Raw genomic sequence first — 5,306 nt, 5'->3', positions numbered from 1 at the left:
ACAAGCATGATGCAGCCGCCACTATGCTTGAACATTTGGAGAATGGTACTCAGTAATGTGTTGTATTGGATTTACTTTGTATTTGCAGTATTACTTTAGTGCCATGTTTGGTAATATTTTTATTCTGTACAGGCTTCCTTCTTTTCACTACAATGTTGTTAATCCATCCTCAGTTTTCTCCTCTTATAGCCATTAAACTCTAACTGTTTTGTAGTGACTGGGTGTATTCATACACCATCCAAAGCGTAATTATTAACTTCATCATGCTCAAAGGGATATTCAATGTCAGATTTTTTTATTTTTTTTACTGATCTGCCAATAGGTGTTCTTCTTTGTGAGGCATTGGAAAACCTCCCTGGTCTTTGTGGTTGAATCTGTGTTGAAAATTCACTGCTCGACTGAGGGACCTTACAGATAATTGTATGTTAAACACTGTAATTGCACACAGAGGCCATGTAACTTATTAGATGACTTGTTAAGCAAATATTTACTCCTGAACTTATTTAGGCTTGCCATAACGAAGGGGTTGAATACTTGTTGACAGATTTTCATTTTTATTAATTTCTAAAAACATAATTCCACTTTGTCACGGTTTCGGCCGAGGCTGCTCCTCCTCCTTGTTCGGGCAGGTTTCGGCGGTCGTCGTCCCCGGAGTACTAGCTGCCACCGATCTATGTTTCATGTTCGTTTGGTTTTGTCTTGATGTTGTACACCTGTGTCTAGTTAGTCCTCATTAGTGTCCTATTTAGTTCTCGTTGTGTGTGTTTGGTGTTGTGTGTGATTGCTCTTCTGTTTGGTGTTCTGAGCTACGTATCTTCCCTCCGTTGTTTGGAGAGGTTTTCGCACATGTTAGTGCGCCTTTTGTTTGACGCCTGTGTGCGCCTTTATTTCGCCTCCGGGCTTATAGTTCTCGTGTACTACGTGAATAATTCACTAAAGTCTTTTGGACTTAGCTTCTGCGTCCTGCGCTTGATTCCTGCACCACACCCACCTTCAGCACCCCTGACAGAATCACACACCTTTATGAAATGGAATCAGCAGGAGCAACAGTCACGCCTGAGTCGCTGGAGGAGCATGTCCGCGGCCAGGATGACCAGATCAGACAACTGGGGACCGCTCTACAGGACGTCATCAAGGAGTCCAGAGGGGTACCCACACCTCCACCTACCCTGCCAACCCAATCGACCAGTCCACCAGTCCCAGGTCCGGAACCCAGTGGGATTCGGCTCTCGCTCCCGAGGGCGTATGACGGAACAGCTGCCGGGTGTCAGGGGTTCCTCCTGCAGGTGGAGCTCTACCTGGCCACTGTACACCCGGTGCCCTCGGGACACGAGAGCGTTTCCGCCCTCATCTCCTGTCTCACGGGCAAGGCGTTGGAATGGGCCAACGCCGAGTGGAGGAGGATGGACGCCACCACCATCTCCTACGCCGAGTTCTCCCGTCGCTTCAAGGCCGTGTTCGACCATCCACCTGAGGGCAAAGCGGCGGGGGAGCGTCTATTCCACCTGAGACAGGGGAGGAGGAGCGCACAGGCGTTCGCGCTGGAGTTCCGGACTCTAGTGGCAGACGCAGGGTGGAATGAACGGGCCCTCATCTACCATTTTCGATGTAGCCTACGGGAGGACGTTCAACGTGAGTTGGCCTGCAGGGACACCAATTTCACATTCGACCAGTTGGTCGATATGTCCATCCGTCTGGACACCCTGCTGGCCACCCGTGGGACGTCCCCGAGTGGGGGTCCGTCCATTCCACCCTCCGGCACCTCCGAGCCAAGCCCTATGGAGCTCGGGGGTGCTGGCGCTAGAGAAAGGAGGAGGAGGAGCCCGAGGGGGCCTGTCCCCTGCACCAAGTGCGGTCGTGGAGGGCACACTGCGGCCAGGTGCTGGGGAGGGTTCCCCAAGGGAGGAGACAACAGGCCACGCACTGGGGAGCCTTCCCAGGTGAGTAGACGCCCCACTTACCCAGAGCTCTCTGTTGCACACTTTTGTATACCTGTTTGTTTTCCACAGGTTGCACCTCATTCCCAGCATAAGGCGCTAGTAGATTCAGGCGCAGCTGGGAATTTTGTTGATCGGAAGTTTTGTTTAGATTTAGGGATCCCTCTCCTGCCTGTTGACAAGCCTTTTCCCGTTCATGCTTTAGATAGCCGCCCGTTGGGGTCGGGGTTGATTAGGGAAGTCACAGCGCCACTTAGGATGTGTGCGCAGGGGGGTCATGAAGAGACTATACAGTTGTATCTGATCGACTCTCCTGCGTACCCGGTGGTGCTGGGAATTCCCTGGTTAAGCACCCATAACCCTGCTATTTCGTGGAAACAGAGGGCTCTCAATGGGTGGTCTGCTCAGTGTGAGGGGCGATGTCTGGGTGTTTCCGTGGGGGCGACTTCGGTGGAAAGTCCAAACCAAGTGCCCGCACTGCACATTCCGCCTGAATATGGGGATTTAGCTCTCGTGTTTAGTAAAGCTAGGGCGACGCAGTTGCCTCCTCATAGACAGGGGGATTGTGCGATTGATCTCCAGGCAGGAGCAGCGCTCCCACGGAGCCACGTGTATCCTTTGTCTCAAGAGGAGAGAAAAGCTATGGAAACTTACATAGCCAAATCTTTGAGACAGGGATACATACGGCCCTCCACTTCTCCCGCCTCCTCGAGCTTCTTTTTTGTGAAGAAAAAAGATGGAGGGTTGCGCCCGTGCATCGATTACCGTGGTCTCAATCAGATTACTGTGAAATACAGTTATCCACTCCCTCTGATTGCGACCATGACGGAGTCATTGCACGGAGCGCGGTTTTTCACAAAACTGGATCTCAGGAGCGCGTATAACTTGGTGCGCATTAGGGAGGGCGACGAATGGAAAACAGCGTTTAGTACCACGTCAGGTCATTTCGAGTATCTCGTCATGCCATATGGGTTGATGAATGCTCCATCAGTCTTCCAATCCTTCATAGATGACATTTTCCGGGATATGCAGGGACAAGGGGTGGTCGTGTACATTGATGACATTCTAGTGTACTCGTCTTCCCAAGCCGAGCATATAGCCCTGGTGCGTCGTGTATTGAGGAGGCTGTTGGAGCACGACCTATATGTCAAGGCAGAGAAATGTCTGTTTTTCCAGGAGTCGGTCTCCTTTTTGGGTTATCGGTTGTCCGCGTCAGGGGTGAGAATGGAGGTGGATCGTGTGTCAGCTGTGCGTAATTGGCAAACCCCAACCACTGTCAAAGAGGTGCAGCAGTTCTTGGGCTTTGCGAATTACTACCGGAGGTTTATCCGGGGTTTTGGACAGGTGGCAGCTCCCATCACGTCCCTTCTGAACGGGGATCCGGTGCGCCTGCAGTGGTCAGCTGATGCGGACAGGGCCTTTAGGAGACTGAAGGACCTGTTTACGTCGGCTCCGGTGCTGGCGCATCCGGACCCCGCATTACCCTTTCAGGTCGAGGTGGACGCGTCTGAGGCCGGTATAGGGGCCGTACTCTCTCAACGGTCCGGCACGCCACCTAAACTCCGCCCCTGTGCTTTTTACTCTAAGAAGCTCAGCCCGGCGGAGCGAAATTATGACGTCGGGGACAGGGAGCTGTTAGCTGTAGTTCAGGCCCTTAAGGTGTGGAGGCATTGGCTTGAGGGGGCTCAACACCCTTTCCTCATTTTGACTGACCATCGGAACCTGGAGTACATCCGGGCAGCGAGGAGACTGAACCCTCGCCAGGCTCGATTGGAGTATGTTTCTCGCCAGGTTCGTATTTAAAATCACGTACATCCCTGGGTCCCAGAATGGTAAGGCAGATGCGCTGTCCCGGCGGTATGACACGGAGGAGAGGTCCGTTGAGCCTACTCCCATACTACCGGAGTCTTGTCTTGTGGCACCGGTGGTGTGGGAGGTCGATGCTGAAATCGAGCGAGCGTTGCGTACCGACCCCAGCCCTCCACAGTGTCCTGAGGGTCGGAAGTACGTTCCGCTCGAGATTCGGGATCGACTCATTTACTGGGCTCACACGTCACCCTCCTCTGGACATCCGGGTATTGGCCGGACAGTGCATTGTCTTAGCACTAAATACTGGTGGCCCACGTTAGCCAGGGATGTGAGGGTTTATGTCTCCTCCTGCTCGGTGTGCGCCCAGTGTAAGGCGCCCAGACACCTGCCCAGGGTAAGTTACAACCCCTGCCCGTTCCACAACGACCATGGTCCCACCTCTCGGTGGATTATGTGACAGACCTTCCCCTCTCTCAGGGGAATACCACCATCCTGGTCGTTGTGGACCGGTTCTCTAAGGCCTGTCGTCTTCTCCCTATGTCGGGTCTTCCTACTGCCCTACAAACCGCAGAGGCACTATTTACCCACGTCTTCCGGCATTACGGGGTACCCGAGGATATAGTGTCTGATCGAGGCCCCCAGTTTACCTCCCAAGTATGGAGAGCGTTCATGGAGCGTTTGGGGGTCTCGGTGAGCCTTACCTCAGGGTACCACCCGGAGAGTAACGGGCAGGTAGAACGAGTCAACCAGGATGTGGGTAGGTTTCTGAGGTCGTATTGCCAGGACCGGCCTGAGGAGTGGGCTCGGTACATTCCCTGGGCCGAGATGGCCCAGAACTCTCTCCGCCACTCCTCTACCAACCTAACCCCCTTCCAATGTGTGTTAGGTTACCAGCCGGTTCTGGCATCTTGGCAGCAGAGCCAGATCGAGGCCCCTGCGGTGGATGATTGGATGAGGCGCTCGGAGGAGACGTGGAACGCTGCACACGTCCACCTGCAGCGGGCCATCCGTCGTCACAAGGCGAGCGCCGATCTCCACCGCAGTGAGGGGCCGGTGTACGCACCCGGAGATCGAGTCTGGCTCTCTACCAGAAACCTACCCCTCCGCCTGCCCTGCCGGAAGCTGGGTCGGCGGTTTGTGGGGCCTTTTAAAGTCCTGAGAAGATTGAACGAGGTGTGTTATAGGTTACATCTGCCTGTTGAATATAAGAATATTAACCCCTCATTCCATGTGTCTCTTCTCAGGCCGGTGGTAGCTGGTCCACTCCAGGAAGGTGAGATAGGAGAGACTCCTCCGCCCCCACTGGACATCGAGGGGGCTCCGGCGTACACCGTTCGGTCCATCTTGGACTCAAGACGCCGGATGGGGGGTCTCCAGTATCTCGTGGAGTGGGAGGGGTACGGCCCGGAGGAGCGGTGCTGGGTGCCGCGGAGGGACATCCTAGACCCATCTCTCCTGTCGGGGTTCCACCGGGACCATCCCGCGCGCCCTGCTCCGCGCCCTCCTGGTCGTCCCCGAGGCCGGGGTCGGCGCACGGCTGGAGCCGCGCGTCAAGGGGGG

The sequence above is a fragment of the Coregonus clupeaformis genome, chromosome 25 (assembly GCF_020615455.1).
Source record: "Coregonus clupeaformis isolate EN_2021a chromosome 25, ASM2061545v1, whole genome shotgun sequence".
NCBI lineage: Eukaryota > Metazoa > Chordata > Actinopteri > Salmoniformes > Salmonidae > Coregonus > Coregonus clupeaformis.
The sequence above is the reverse complement of the archived record's forward strand: the minus strand, read 5'-3'. Positions refer to the sequence as shown.